We start from the raw sequence: 17,393 nt of genomic DNA on the forward strand, positions 1-17,393 counted from the left end.
GTTCATTCACTCACTCACTAAGCATTTCTCAAACTCCATGCACCATCTTACTAAAGGCTCCGAGTATGATGAGTTCTCAAGAGCCATTGCCATGTGTCTGTGGTCATCAAGTTAAAGCAAGCCCACGTCCTGAAAACGTCATGTCAGAATCAGGTAGAACGTGGTCCTGGGCTAAAATCTGGGGAATAGAAATGCCAATCGTATAAACCTACTTGTAAGGATGTATTGTGACAGGATCATGGGGTGGGAATGGAGCCTGCCTGGAAGGCTCTCTATATGTGTATTTTTATCACCCATGTGCTGGGTGAAGCAGAGAGCTGCCAGATAGCTTCTTTTCGACAGCTTGGAGTTACTGTTGGGAACAGATCCATGTATGGAAGCGAAAGCCGAAAGGCAGAGATAAGCTGAGATCCAGCTATGCAAGCCATGTTTAGAGACACTTAAAGGACAAGCATCCCAGGTCCTTGCTTTCTGGTAAATGTGGAGAAGCTCTCACACCGGATCCTTTTGCACATCGAGCCCATGCAGACTGAGCAGCTAAGACTGTCTTGACAGAGGTAGGTTGCAGGGCTTTTGTGATGGAATTTATGTAAGGCATCATCTGTGAATACTCCCTCCTGAGCCCTTCATAATCTTAAGAGAAGGTGCTAGATAATACTTTGCAAAGGGAAAGGGAAATAATAACAATAATTATAATAAAAGAGAGAAAAAGGTTTGGGTTGAGACAGGTGACCAAGGCACTTAGCAGCTAAACTACAGAGGGAAAGTGACAACATGGATTTGCTGCCAAATTCATTGTCTTTGTTGTGGGTCGTTTACCATCAGGATTTGTGTGGATGTAGTTCTTTGATATTGCCAGCACCTTTTGGTATGCGATGTGGCTTCTCAAGGGATCCTGATGCTCTGTGGGGTGTGCATTTTAGGCATGGGATATGTGGGGTGTGCATTTTAGAGGTGGGGTATGCGGGGTGTGTCATTGGCCTTGCCTGCTATGACGTTCTCCTGTTTATGGCTAGTTCTTCCGTAGATATAGGAAAGAGCTGCTTGGTAAATGACAATGTTATTTTTGGCAGCTGAAGTCATTTTTCTTACAGTGTTTCTCAGCAGCTTGGCGGTTGCTTTCATCCTGTTCAAAGATTCTTGGGTTGTTTTCACAAACGCGGGGTCTTGCGGAAGCAGAAGTTGCTGAAAGCAGCTGTGTGCTCGGGATACTTCCAAGTACCTTCCCCATTCTTTTCTCCTTTCTCGTTAATGACTAAATATTCTGGAACTTAAAAGGAAATGCTTCCAAAGATTATTATCTTTTTTTTTTTTTTTTTCCAATGAGCTTGTTTTCGGAAATTGTAGATTACAACAGAAAAAGAGACCCTCTGAGTCTTAAGGGTCCGTGCTGGGCGTGTGGGTCTAAAGAAAGCCCAGAGAGCCATTGTCCATCGCTGTAGGGCTGCACAGCGTATTCGGGAATACTGGCTAGTCTGGCCCAATCACAATGATTTCACTTTCAAACACTATTACCGATAACTCCCAAATGGTAGTTATTAAATACTTAAAGCCGTTTTATTAAAATTGTGTGAAAAGTGTGTAAATGCCTGCCTAAGAAAAAACGCAAGGGGGAAAAATGTCCAGGTCATAGTAATATTTGTGTTTTTCCAAGATGGAATTAAAATAATTCTTTCACAAAAAGTTTTTTAAAAAATAATTCTCTCACAAGATTATAGAACTTAAACTCGTGATCTATCTTGATAATTGTTATGCATCTATCATTCATTAAGATTTGAACCCACCCTGCATTTAGCTAGCACTAAAGCTTGTGATATAGCATAAAACTGTAGGAAAGGAATGTTTAAAGTGATTTCCTTTCCTGGATGAAAGCATGGCATGGGAAATGATTAATATACAAGCATAAGAAGATAATAGAAATAGTCTGTAATGCTCATTAAGGATAGGTTCCCTGGATAAATTAGATACCTGAGAAATGCTTAACAGATGTAGCAGAAATGACTACTTTTATATGAGGCTTTCTTTCAAACTCTGAATGTTCCTATCACACCAAAAAGCAAAAGAGGATGAGGTGTGATTTTCTATATAAAAAACACAATATCATTATTAAGATAATTATAAAACTAGATGTATTTTTCAATGAGTTATTCTTTTACATACTCGATTACATTGTTAATAAATTAAATTTACAACACCTTTACCATTCCCCCTTTGCATCTTTCTAAGATAGGCTAGACTTCACTGAAAAACACAAATATAGGAGAGAGACAGAGAAAGCAAGAGAGAGACTATACCTTCTTTTTTAAGACAAAAACAAAGGCAAGCTGTCATAACTAGCTAAACTGGAACAGGGCTACAGAAGAGGGGTTTTAAAATACTTAATGAAATACTACATACCAGCAGGCTTCCCAAAAGGAACAGCATAATAGGAGTCTTTCAATGTTCAATATGTAAAATGTTCATAAAAATGATGCCATGAGGGTTTGTGAACAGATGCAATGCATACATGTCACCATCTACTGTTTTTTTTTTTTTTTTTTTTTTTTTCTTCATTTACTTACTGCCAAGCACATTCCAAGTGCTCACTCCTCAGGAGAAATGTCTGCTCCTGTTTTTCCTGCTGCAAACAAATTCAAGAAGTGGAAAGTGAGTTATGGAGAAGGACTCGCTGCTATTTTTATGTGTAGAATGTTAATATTTATGGGTAAGATTAATGAAAGTCAAGTTATTTGCTCCTTTGGCTTCTGGGTTCTTAAACATTCAATTGTGACTCAACACATAGGAAATCTGAAGATCATCTTTTATGAGGAGAAGCAGCATTGTCATATAGGAATGAAATGATTTAAGTGGTATATGTTAGAGTCACCAAAAGTGTGAAACTCATTTACAATGGCTAAGTATAAGAAAGGTTGAAATGTCTCCACAGAGCACAGAATACGGCTTTGAACCTTCTATCTACATAATAGGACGTGATTACATAGTTTGTGTGCCTAGCCTCTTAAGAGGAAAATGTGTTCTGAAGGGTATTTGGTAGGAAACAGTATTTCTAAAGGCCGAGAGACTTTAAGAGAAAAAGTAGGGTTTTCCTTTTCTAAAAGCATGAAAAATTTGGCCCATATGAAAAGTCATCACATTTTAAAGAAAAATAGAAACCTTGGGATTTTTTTAATCATGTGATTAAAATCTGTGCCACCTTGAGTGGCTCCAGACAGAGCACCAGAAAATCTCAAGAATGTTGCAAATGATACAAAAAGCTTTTGACCTGCTGACGAGGAACTTGAAGACCAGAGGTTATATGTTTCCCCAAGTCAATGAATGGGAAGTAGACATTCCTAGAAACTTATGTTAGTAATGTTCTAACCAAGCAGCACCTCTTTCAATTTCTTATTTTTTTTATTTTTATTTATTTTGTGGTGGGAGGGGGTCGAGGAAGGTTCTTGCTGTAACCCAGGCAGACCTAGAATTCTCTATGTAGTCTCAGGCTGGCCTCGAACTCGTGGCAATCCTCCTACCTTGCTTCCTGAGTGAGTGCTGGGATCAAAGGCGTTAACCATCACACCTGGCTCTTTCAATGCCTTAAAGGTACATTTTGTGAAAACTCACAAGGTATTTAGAATCAAATTGCATATCTGAACATTGTTCAAGATAGGGAACCATGGACTTCTCCTGAAGTGAGCCATGGTCCTCAATGCATGTTAGGAGTCTTTAGGGCAGAAGATACTCCACTGCATCTCTGAAGGACTAACTATTCCCATGAAGTGAAGGCAAGGTAAACTGACCACATATAATTTTAACATGCAGCCAAGATGGAGAACAAGTTCCTTCTTGCAATAAAATAAAATGCATGGTAAAAAAATAATAATTTATTGTAACGGAGGGAGTTTTTGAAAAGGTTATAGCACTTGTCTGTTATACCCGGCACTAGGGGTCCAGACCCAGGAGGAAGGAAGATGCTGCTATCAAGGCCAACTAAGAATAGCAAGATGACAGATGGATGAAAGGAAGGAAGGAAAGAAGGAAGAAAGGGAGGAAGGAAGGAAGGGAGGGAGGGAGGAAATGATGGGAAGTAGGAGGGAGGGAAGAAAGAGAGGAAAGGAAGGAAGGAAGCAAGGAGCAAAAAGCAAAAAGAGTAGGGAAACAAAAGAAAGGTAAAAAAGAAGAAGTATCCATGACTGATGAAGCTCTTTGCTGACAGGCAGTTCCTATGTAGAGTTTCAGGATACTTTATTTTTTTTTCAGGATACTTAATTAAAAAGAATTTTTCACAATGTAAATGGATTACTAAGGGTATGTGATACCTTTCATTTCCTAGCTTGAATCCCATGTGAATGTTAGCCACAATTATTAAAACATATAAAATACATATATTAACATGAAGACTTTTACCTGTAGCTGCTAAATAAAATTGTATATTGTTTTGACAAATCGTCCAATAGTCATCATGAAAGAGCATATTCATTTTGGCAGCAGGACTTTTCTAAACAATGGCTAGTGTTCTTTTTTTTTTCTTAAAAGTGAGAAGTCATGCCATTTTGCTGTTGTTTTTTCTAGTAAGGACCAAGAACTAGGGAACGAGAATATATGAATTCATACAGCAGATATATCAACTTATCACATATCAAGACACATTGCAATGCATGAATATAAAATTGATTCTAACCAAAATACTGAGAGGATATGCATAGTCCATAGAAGACTCTTCCAGTTAAATAGAACTAGACAGCAAGGTTCAGAGTCCTCCAAAGCTTTGAGAGCAAAGCTAGTAGAAATTGTGGAGGCCTTGTCAGAGCCATGAGTGCTTGGGTGCCTTGAATCGGACACCCTGAGAGTAATTCTGGCTCTTTGATGTATTGATGACTATCTGATTTGGCCACTGACCCTAATCACCTTAAGTCTCAGGTTTCTTTTCTGTAAATTAAGTCATGACCACATATGAAGTGATTTAATGCCCAAACACAAATAGGTTGCTACAGTACATAAGTCATGGTGGTTTCGTCCTTATAAGAAACATAGGTTTCTGTGGAGTTTGATTCATTTCTGTAGTCACAACACTTTACACAAGAGCAATCCCATTTCTCGGAGAATGCGGATCCATTCTCTCAGTCTCTGGAATTCCTCAGCACTGATGCTGAGGTATAGACTTCACACTGTGGCTGGCTTATGATGAGTACTGAAATGTTCTTGTCCTCCAAATCATAACTTGAAGCAGACCCCAAATACTATCACCTCAGGCAGAAAAAAAAAACAACTAGCAAATACAGACATATACTTTCGTAAACACAAAGACATAAAACAGTTTTAAAAATGACAGAACGGAAGTCAGTAAAAAGAAGTATCATGTTATTATCTGAATAAAGTGCATTTTAGATAAATGAGATAAAACACTCCACAGAGTGTTTGTTCATACCGGTGTATTAGAGTCTGATTGAAAGATGGCAATATGTAGCAATGACTATGGCTTTAGGCCTTTAGTCTGGTTGATGGGGCCTTCTGAAAGACAGCGGGCAATCATATAAGAAACGTTATTAGGAGCCATTAGGAATCGAAAGTTAATGTTGAATTTAATGTAAAGAAACATGATTTTAACAAATTATTTCTGTCTTCATCTCTGTGTTCATGTGAGACTGCAGGGATATGTGTGTCATGGTGCACGTATAGAGGCCAGAGAACAGTTTTGGGGTGTTGATCCTTACCTTCAACCACATTTAGAGGCCACTTTCTCTCTCTCTCTCTCTCATTCTTGCTATTGTTTCGTTGTTGCTTCTGGATTTTGACCTAGCTTGACCCTGGGGATCAAAGTTGGGTATTCAGGCTTTATATTTATTTATTTATTTTAAGTGCTCTATTCACTGAGTCATTGCTTTACTCATATAGATTAAATATTTTCTGTGGAACACAAAGTTGTTTTTTTTTTTTCTTTTCAGTCAAAGGCTTCAGTTCCATATTCAGACAAAGCCATATTCAAATACCAACTGCCGTGTTGGAGACAAGTTGTTGAAAATTGCTAAGGTTTCTGCTGAATTCTTATTATTTTCCAAGCACATTTCCAATTTCTGAGAAAGTGACATGTTAAATTATTAATCCTGGTAATGATCCTATGAAATAATCATCCACATTACCAATGGAGACACTAGTGACAGGTTAAATAAGTCCAGGGCCACATAGCAGAACTGAGAAGGCGGCATCTGAAGCCTGTGCTTAGCTTCTGCATACACTGTCCAACAGTTGCTTGCTAGCCATTAAAAATAGGAATAGGGGGCTAGAGAGATGGCTTAGTAGTTAAGACATTTACCTGTAAAACCAAAGGATGTTGGTTCAATTCCCCAGGACCCAAGTAAGCCAGATACACAAGGTGGTGCATGCATCTAGATGTTCATTTGCAGTGGCTGGAGGCCCTGGTGTGCCCATTCTCTCTAGCTCTCTTTCTCTGTAATAAGTAAATAATAAAATATATTTTTAAAAATAGGAATAGGTAAAATTAATGTTCAGAATACTTTTACAATACTGTCAAGATATAGGACCAAAATGATGTTATTGTTTTAGATGACTGTTATTTAATTTGATGTTTAGTAAACTAATCACCTAAAACAGTACTTAATAATCTATTAGAGAAGAAGCAATATTAGTTACTTTTAAAGTCTTCTCATTATTGCATAGACATTCATCAGAGACAAAGGCTAAGTTATTATTTTTGTGACAGTATTCCATGCTTATACTCTCTACCTATTATACTCCTCATGTCTGAAAAAATGTGATGGGAAATTCTTCAAACTCTTTCTACCATTCCCCAATGTCATTGAGCAAAACAGATTTGGAATTATAAAAAAGTAAGTAAATAAGATAAGAATCAGTTCAATGAAACTGAGAATTGTATCTTCAAATATATGTTAAATTCCATTTAAATTACAATTCATAAATCAAAAATGAAGAATAGGATATCTACTTGACATTCAGTTTACATTTTTGATTATGAACACAGGGTCTTGAGAATTTAATACACAATTTTCACCAATACTGCAAGTCACGCATTTAGTTATATGAAAATCATTATGAAATGGATTTTAACTAAGGCAATGGAAATTGCAGAGAAATTGGTCATTTTTTTTGCAAAAAGAATATAATGACAACTTATCGCAATTTTTCCTCATGTATAATCAAGCAAATGCAGAGGAATATATCAAACAGTTCTAATATCCCATTTTTAGTCTATTATACATTGGCGATAACATTATATTTTCCCCAGATGTGATTTTGCCCTTATTTTAAGCTTTCCTTTATCCTTAAAAAACAAAAACAAAAAAAAAAAACTGAACTATGAAACAGGTGGAGGAAAGGAAAAGTTCAAGGTCCAAAGCAAACAACAGGTATTGTATAAATGTGAGTAGAAGATTGATAAGATTCATTTTATAAACATTGTCAGCCATCAGTACCTTATCAACAGTAAATAACCACATACTCAGGACAGCCCTCAATGTATTAATATATTCAGGAGTTTATTCAAGATTATAATTTAGATCTGCAGTCCCCTGGCTGGAGGAGGTATCATTGTGGGTGAATCCTAGGGTCCAGCCCTAAGATGATGTAGGGGTAGATGTGGAATTCCAGTCTAAAGAAATATTTGCAGAGTGCTTGGGTTTGGCCTAGAGTTCCTAAAGTGTACTTGCTTGCTTTTGGGTGGTGTTTTTTTTTTTTTGTTTTGTTTTTCCCTCTCTCTCTACTTGGACCTGTGGAAGTGGTTCAGCTTCTTCTCTATATCTGAAATTTTCAAATAAGTTCCCTTCCTCCCACAACTGCACCTGGTTTGGAGGTTCATATCAGTGACCCGAGGCTGTCTGCTACAGAACTGGTACCACGCCAACAGTAACAACCACATACTTAATAAACTGCATCAACTACCTTCCTGAGCAATTCAAAGCATGGAAAGACAGAAACCAAGCTTAGTAAAATTACATATGCAGATTTATATTATCATTGAAGTAACATTTAAGTACTTAAGCTCAATAGGTATTTCCAGAGCCAATTAAAGAGGGAACTACTAAACAGATAACTATTGTAATAATTGCCCCAAAACTCAAAGCTCCACTACACAGTAATCATTCTGAGTGCAGTAAAATAAAAAGTCAGAGTCACTACATGAAAGTATCTCTATTCCTGTAGAATGTGCAGTAAACATTAGTTACACAGGTTAAGAACCAAATTTCTGAAAGTTGAGCAACTTGTAACCTTCAAACCACACTTTCCAAGATATGACCCTTTGATTAATAAAAGTACCTCATGACAAACAAGTCCGATGAAATAGTGCATTAAGCCATCACTATTTCATATATGTAGCAGGTGTGTTATTAAATCAATAGCTCTGGGAAATTCTGCAGAAAAAAACAATCTAAGGATGACCTTGCTATGCTCAGTGATGATTTAGAGTTTAGAAAAAAGACAGCAAGATCCATGTTCTCTGTAACGTCACAGCATCCATTTCAAACATCAATCATTTTGTCTATATGACTGAGTAGAAGTCACAGCATCCCTCTCGGTAGTGTCTCAGGGAGCCACCACAAGTTAGCAAAAAATTAATACATCTGAAGAAACCATAGCACGATCCTGTAGGAAAGGCTAACTTGAATTTACTTGTCTGTGTAAAAGAATTAATTTGATATAGTCCTATTGTTTCAACATCTCGAGTAAGCAGTTTTATGGGCCTATGTGTAACAAGAGTAGACAGTTCAGTGGCTTCCAGAGTGCTTGTTTAGTCATTGATATCTTTAGCATCAACAGTCGTAGTTAAATAATAAAATAATACTAAAAATAATAAAAAATAAATAAATAAAATAATTTAAAAAATAAATAACTTTAATAAAAGACTCCAATGAATTGATTCTCTACCTATTGATTTCTTGGAGCTTTTAGTAAACTAATCTTTGCTAGAAATATCTTCTCATTGTTAAAATTTGGTATTTCCTATAGTTGTTTTATGTAGGTTTTTTTTTTTTTTTGTTGTTTGTTTGATTTTGATTTTCCCCAAGTCTTCTATGGAGCTCACCATGAGGAAGGTGCAGGCCAAGGAGACATTCTCATATCTGATCCAGTAATTGCCTTTAGATTGCTGGGTCGACAACTTAGTGTTATAGGGAGCTTCAAGCCACAGTCTTAATAAAAGTTAACTGACAAATAAAAATTATGTACCCTATTGAAAGTGTATGTGAGCCGGGCGTGGTGGTGCACTCCTTTAATCCCAGCACTGGGGAGGCAGAGGTAGGAGGATTGCCGTGAGTTCAAGGCCACCCTGAGACTCCATGGTGAATTCCAAGTCAGCCTGGGTTAGAGCGAGACTTTACCTCAAAAAACGGAAAAATAAAAAAGTATACAATACGATGATCTGATGTACATACAACAATAGACAGGTGCTAAATGAAAGTCAACACAGTCACAAACGCAGGCACACTAACTCAGAAGTTGCAAACCCTCAGGGCTGCTTTATCTTGAGGGGGAAGAGAGCCCTTTCTTATTTCCCATGACCATTTCCAATTTGTTCTGTGCTTATGGTTTCCTATAGGTAGTTTATGCCTAGGAAGATTCAAGACTAAAGGCTTTGGGCTGGAGAGATGGCATAGTGGTTAAGGTGCTTGCCTGTGAAGCCTAATGACCCAGCTTCGATTCCCCAGGACCCATGTAAATCAGATGCACGAGGTGGCACATGTGTCTGGAGTTCGTTTGCAGTGGCTGGAGGGCCTGGTGTGCCTATTCTCTCTCTGTCTCTCTACTTCTCTCTCTCTTTCTCAATCTGTCTCTCACCCCCCCTCCTCTCTGTCTCTAAATAAATAAATTTCAAATAAATAAATAAGAAAAGAATAAAGGCATCTTGGTTCTCTGCCCTAGGTATAGGATCAGAGTTAACAAAAGTGAGCCAGAAACAAGTTTTGAATGGGCCATCGATTCAGAAACCAAAAGGGGAGCACAGTAAACGAAAGTATGAAGGCAAAAGATGAGCTCAGAAAGCAGAGAAGAATCCTAGGTGGTCTGTTAACCAAGCAGCAGGTTGTCATAGGGCCTAAAAGGAGGCTGTTGCCCTTAGTGGACTCCTCCTAAACTCCAGTGGGAGTTGTATGAGTGAAGGTGTAACTAAGAACTGTCACCAGCTTGTAGACACTGGCTCACACAGGACCTATACATTTAACAACAACAACAACAACAACAAAAAGCTTAAATAAAACCACCCTATTATTTTTTTTTAATCTTGTATTTCCTGAGAGATTGGGAGGGCAATGGGCCCTACATTCAATTCTCAGGTAATTACAAATAACCATGGTAGCTGGCACTTACAGCAAATCATATGGCCCACCTTCATTAGTGATATATGCATATTAATTCATTAAATTCTGACAAGAGCCATAAGAGCTGGCTCCTACTATTATCATCTTCATTCTCAGATGAGGAAAATAAGTCAGGACGGGGATGAATAAATTGGTTCATGATCACAGAAAATTCATGATAGAACTGACAAATCTGGCTCCAGAGTCAATGTCATTATCATTCCATTATTGGCAAATGCATTACAGAGACTGACTGAGAAAGATGCCTTTTAATTTTTTTTAAATTATTAATTTATTTATTTGAGAGAGAGAGAGAGAGAGAGAATGGACATGCCAGAGCCTCTAGCCACTGCAAGTAGACTCTATATGCTAGTGCCACTTTGTGCATCTGGCTTTACGTAGGTACTGGGGAATTGAACCTGGGTCCTTTGTCTTTGCTGGTAAGTGCCTTACCTGCTAAGCCATCTCTCCAGCCCCACAAGATACCTTTTAAATGAAGAACCTCTCATTGTAGCCATCATATTCAACATGACAATATATTAACCTTGCCAGCCCTTGAAATTTCTGAAATGAGTAGATATTAGTTTGCCTCAAAGTTTTTCTATGGCCCAAGAGTTGTGGTTGATTGTTTTATTATATGAATGTCATTTTTCCTTATATTGTTGTCTGAATATGCTTCCTCTCTTATTATGTCTTCAGTTTGTGTGTTCGGGGAGGTGGAGGTCACAGTTAAGCAAAAAATTCCTTTTCAGGTGACTCTGAGATATCCAAGTATGAAATTTTAAGACCCTAATTTTATCTTTGTAGGGCATGGGATTATAACTCAGTATCACGCACTTGACTAGCATATACAAAGGCCCCCACCTCAATCCCTAACACCTAAAAAACAAAACAAAACAATTCTGTGGATATTAAATTTCGTAGTGGTTGCTTTCACCCTTCAACTTACATTGTCAATGCAAAAGTGGTAAATGGCTTTAAGATCCTCATGCAATACCCTACCATTGAATCTGGGTGAATCAAAGGCTAGAGTTTGGCTAATGTGTGATTCAATGACTCAATACCCATCCAGAGTCAGAAAGCTCTGAGCGCATTGTTAATACGTCTCCTAATTGCATTTCCCTGTAGCATGTATATTTGTTACTTGATACAAATTACTTTTTTAAAATACATTTCTCAAATGTCCTTGTAAAAGTCAGAAATCATTTTCAACAGCATTTTTCCATCCAACTAGCTTGAGATCCCCAGTAGACAGCATTAGACTGACTTAACTTTGCACATTAAAAGATTTTGCAAACTTTAAATATTTTCATCAACATATCTTAATCATACCTATCTGTGGAGCAAAGTGTAATCTTCAACACATGTATACAATGTGTAGTGATTGACATATCCATCACCTCAAACATTGATCATTTCTACTAGGAGCACTCAAAATCCCATCTATTATTTTGGTTATTTGCAATCTCATTGTTTCTATCGCAAACTTCTTGGCTCCTCACAGGCTCCTAGTTGGTTCAAGATTCTTTTCTCAAAATACTTTATACATTGAGATATAATTTCTTGTGCAAACCATATGAACTAATTGAAAGGAAACTGTTTTGTCATCATTTTGTCTAACGTTTAACTTCCCTTATTATAATGGCTTCCATCTATCTTCCATCCCATTTACTTAGCTACCTGTGTAACTCATTTTACAGAGCTACCGACTCAAGTTCAACACACTGTAAATTAAGCCCACCACCTTTGCTATAAATTAAACTTATGTTTTCGGTTTGTATAGCCCATTGATAAACCAGATAGTAAATCATTTTGGATTTTTGTCCTTGGTTTGATATAGCTATACTATATCAATGCAGTCCCTAGTCCTAGAGTCCACCCAGTCTGAAGTCTTTCATATACATTACCATGTTCCTTTGACAATGTCAGGAATTATGATAGTATGGCTCCAACCTGTCTACTCCCAACTATTCTCCAGATTATTGCAAAAGTGATCTTAATAAGACTCAATTTTAACCAAGCACTCCCATGCATAAAAGCCTTTCAACAAATCCCTAAAACTTTCAGGATAAAATCAAATTAACTTGCCTAGTATAAAAGATCCTTGAAATTACAGTTCTGTCAAATACTGCTAATTTTCTATTATAATCCTAAGCTTGTCTCTCATGATCTCTCTATAATTCTTTGTTCCAGCTATACCAAAATACTTAAGGATTACTAAAGTCATGGGGATGGCTCATACATCCATTTTCTTAGATGTTCAATATCTACTTTATAGAGTGATTTCTCCTGCCCTTTCACCCAATAATCCTTGCATGTGTTTTAAGACTCAGTACAAGAGCAAGTCTCTCTGATACTCAACTTCCCTTTATCCAGTTCTAATTTATATCCAAACTGCATACCAAAACTATCTCTGCGATTGTGCTTAGCATTATCCATAGATATGAATATATATATATACATATACATATATATACATATATATGTGTATATATGTGTGTATATATGTATAAATTCATATGCATATACATATATATGCATATATATATATAAAATCCCCAAAGATATATGTCCTATCTTCTTTTTGTATATTAAGCTCTCTGAGAGCATGTATTTGCCTTGCCCATCATTATATGGGTAGGATTAGGCACAGTATTTGACATGTAGTGGAAATACTTAACCGTTGCTTATTGAATAAAAAGTAATGCCTATTAAGTCTCATGAGAACAGAAACCAGAAGGAAATAGATACCAGTGATTGTTTTTCTTTTGCTTTGCACATGCCCCAAAGAGTTGATGCTTCCCTTCCTCATTCACTTCCATAGATTGCTGAGCTAGCTGTAAGAATTTTATCATTTAACTTTATAAGGTGAAGTTACTAAATCAAATGCAGAGTTTTGTCATATCTTGAGGGGTTTGTAGGCATGGGTGGATAATTAGGTCAAAATTGTAGTTTCTTTAGTGTGTCTATGTAGCTCATCATTCTCAGAAGTTACAAATTTCATCAGCCTCAAAAATAAAGGGAATTACACAGGATCATCAAAATATTTCTCTTTTACATGTACTTTTTTGATAATTACCTTCTAACATTCACAAATAGTCTCAAAGTAGCTCTAAAACCAAGCAGTGGTTCACTAGGTGGTTAGGGTAAAATGGTGGTATTAAGAGGCACCCACCACCTTCATTGAAAAAAAAAATATATATATACACATATATATATATACATATACATATATACATATATATATACATATATATACATATATATATATATATATATATATATATATATATATATATATATATATGTATACTTGGATTTTTGAGGTAGGGTCTCACTCTAGCTCAGGCTGACCTGGAATTCACTATGTCATCTCAGGGTAGCCTGGAACTCATGGTGATCCTCCTACCTCTGCCTCCCAAGTGCTAGGATTAAAGGCGTGCGCCACCACGTCCAGCTGCATTGATATTATTTTAGCGACATTGTCTAGATTGTGATCTAACCTTCTGAAGTACTTGTCACATAGTAGCGTTATTTCTTTTCAGAGACTCTCAAATGTTTTGGGTCATACTTTCACAAACGGACTTTAATCAGACAACCACAGATTCGACCTGACTAGTACATCCGTTTGGATTGGAGGGCTTTTCTCAGTTAGCCAGTGGCATGAGCAGAAATGTCACATCAAGTTAGCCAAATATTCTGTTTATTTTGAGTAGTGCTGACAGCTCAAAGGTGCCAAAGTCATGCGCTCAGGTGGCCCTGTAAAGCATGAGTTAGGCTTTGCAGCCTTCCAACTCTTCCTGTCGCCCCCCTGGCAGTGAAGAGAGGACAGTGGTGAGCGGTGGATGGGTTCCCTCCTGATAATTTCTAGTTTTCACGAGGGTCTGCAGGTATAGCCCTGAATCTGGCATGCTTCATCTAAGTAAATGATTGCAAGCAAACAAAAGAAACAGCTGACTGATTAACAATATGAACAAAAGCTAACCCTGTCAATAAGGAAGATAAGTTATGGGGATGTGTGTCAATGCCTAGAGCATACAAGGAGACTTAATGCTAAAAAAAACAAGAATTCTTAAAATCCTGGTCCAAGTTACAATTCTCTCATAAGGCAACAAGTGAGTAAGTCACCGATCCCAGACTCTGTTTCCTCCTGGGAATGAAGGGGCTGGGCTTTATAACCACTGGAATCCAACATGTTAAAGAAATGACTCATCCATCTAGCTTGTATTTTCTTTTCTTTTTTTTCTACCTGGTTGTTTGAGATGAGACCTAATAGCTTTGTGTTTTTAGTTTTAAAGAAAAAAAAAGCACTCCTTTTGAGTAGTCACTACATGTAGCTTGGGTTTCCAAGGACATAAAACAAGTATACAAATGTGCTTTTGAGATGAATTAAATTGTACTCATTTAAAGTTAAAAGGGTTCTAGAGATTACTTAGTTCTATCCTCCCCTTTGCTGGTATTCAGGAAATTTAGAAAATTAGTCATTTACAGATATAGTTTAGGTCAGCTATTGGTGGAACTATGAATTGAAGCAAGCGTTTCTTCCTGTTTGATCTTTGTTATATGTCTGAAGGACTAAGACGCACACCGTTGCCATTGATCATGATCATGTATCTTACATGTTTTCTCACTTATTTACCTGCCAATATTCTTAATCAGTGGAGTCTAGATTGTTACCATTAATATGCAAAATGAAGACAATGAAGTTAAAAGTAAAATAAAGAATCACATTGCTGAGAGTTCATTTTCGGTACTTGATTTATAAAACTTTTTATCATAAGCACTTGAGAAAAATACTGTTTAAAGTGGTGTCTCAGTAGATGTACAATTGCATGATTGTTTCAGTCATGGTTTCCTTAGTGTTCATGATAATAAATGAGGTGGTGGCGCATGCCTTTAATCCCAGCACACTCTGGATGCCAAGATGGAAGGATGCGTGACTTTGAGGCCACATGGTTCTAGATAGTGAATTCCAGGTCAGCCTGGGCTAGAGTGAGACCCTACCTTGAAAAAAAAAAATAAAAAGCTACTGTTATTTTTTGATGATTATCTAGGTCACATGATATTGTGGACGTGGTATGAATATTGATGCCAAGGTGAAGTACGTTCCGATCTCTGGCTCATCTGCTTACAGCACAATAGCTCAACACATGTGGACCAAACACAATTGTTTAAAGTAGTCCATGTCTGAAGGCAGAAGCAAATTCTGCAGACCACTATCTCCTGCACTAAATACGCAAGTCAAAAGGGAAGGATACAGATTCATGATAACTCACAGGATACTTCCCACCCTCTCCAATTATGCCTCCTTATTATTTTTTAAATCAGATGACAACGAGTAAGACAATTTATGCAAAAAAATGATAATATCGGGGACAAAGAGTGGATGTGGGTGTAGGAAGAAAGCACAAGTCATCAGTTAGTGGGTTAAATTCCACCTGCCCCAATGAGAGCCGCTACAAAGTCTTCATCTCTCCTAACTTCCCATTGCGAACTTCATAATGGAAGTGGGAGGATCAGGCTTGTGAGATTTTTGTTGTTGTTGTTGTTAAAATTTGGACCAAAGTGATCCCAACACATATTTGTAGTGACTGTATAGACTCGAAAAGGGTAGTGGAAGTACACACACACACACGCACGCACGCACACACATGCACATACATATAGATCATGTCTGACCTTCAGAGACCTTAAATTTCGCAAATTGCAATGATATTTGGAGAAGGAATGTTTAATATCAAGTAGATTTTTTTTTTTTAAAGGGCAGATAGATGAAGGAAGTGAGGAAACCACATGGTTGAAATTAACATGACTACTGACAGACTGTCACTTGACATAGATAATATAGGGGGAAAACCTGCTGGATTGGGATGGAGGGAAGTCTGGGATTTAGTTCTAGCTTACCAACCCTCAAGTTCTGTGGTCTTGGTAAATTTCAAACATGCTCTGGCCTAAGTTTCTTGGACTATAAAAGAAGAGCGTGAATCCCACCATTTCCTAAGGCATCCACAGCTGTTAAGTTTTATGCATGAAGAAAGGCAGACAAAGTTACGAGATATTACCCTATACTTTTCATGTAGAGAAAACATTTGGAGTCAGGTTTCACATTTTATACGGAGGAGATTTAAATGTTGCAGGAGATTCAGTGAATGGCGGAGTTTTCAAGTCAAGAAAGCCTTCAGAAAATACTACTTATCAATTCCCTATCATTTCCAGTTTGTATTATTTTTCTCTGTAATTTGAATAGTATTATTTTCACCCTTATGTTTCAACTAAATATCAGACATAATAAAGATTTGCTGTGCTTAATAGTTTTTTTTTCCTATTTTCACCAATGTAATTAACATCTAATATTCAAAATCTGTGCCAACCTAATGTCAGGAGTCTTTTCTTGTTCATTATTATTATTCTTTTACTTGTTTTGGGGCATCTCTGGTTAGCTAAAAGGGTAGTTGTGAATCCACCATTTTTTTTCTAGCCCCTACATTTTATCTCCAGTTTACATATTCAGCATGAGCACAGAATTTAAAATTTATGTAAGACTCATTAAATACCTAAAGGACATTCATCTTTGCTGGAATTCTAGGTATCTGGTAAGTTCATCCAAGTCTTGAATGAATTAATGTAATTATGTTTATACAGAGAAATAATGCCTATGTATTCCAGAAAGGAGTGTTTTGGTGCTTACCATAGACATAGTGACACCATGGAAAAATGTTTGATGCATGTTATTCATCCTGTGAGATTGGGAGCTCCTTCGCTTTTTGCGGGACTATAAAATTGGAGGAATGACCATTTAGTAAACTGATACCCAGTTCTTTTCTTGGGGAGTCAAGAAACTGAATGGTGGGCTGGAGGGATGGCTTAGCTGTTAAGGCACTTGCCCACAAAGTCAAAGGACCCAGGTTCGACTCCCCAGGACCCACGTAAGCCAGATGCACAGGTGACACATGCATCTGCTGATCATTTGCAGTGGCTGAGGCCCTGGTGCGCCCATTCTTTCTTCCTTTCTCTCTCTCTCTCTCTCTCTCAAACAAATAAAATAAATTAAAATTTATTTATTTTTAATTTTTTTGTTTATTTTTA

The 17,393-nt window shown here is 37.1% G+C and overlaps 1 protein-coding gene across 1 annotated transcript in view; it reads left to right on the forward strand.

The window, feature by feature from the left end:
• Nucleotides 1-400: 400 nt before the first annotated feature.
• Nucleotides 401-17,393, forward strand: part of Slc8a1 (solute carrier family 8 member A1) — a 383,059-nt gene continuing 366,066 nt past the window's right edge. The window contains exon 1 of the mRNA XM_045137164.1: nucleotides 401-557. The gene's annotated coding sequence lies outside the window, so the exon portion shown is untranslated. The remainder of the gene's footprint in view (nucleotides 558-17,393) is intronic.

This window comes from Jaculus jaculus, chromosome 18 (assembly GCF_020740685.1).
Source record: "Jaculus jaculus isolate mJacJac1 chromosome 18, mJacJac1.mat.Y.cur, whole genome shotgun sequence".
Taxonomy (NCBI): Eukaryota; Metazoa; Chordata; class Mammalia; order Rodentia; family Dipodidae; genus Jaculus; species Jaculus jaculus.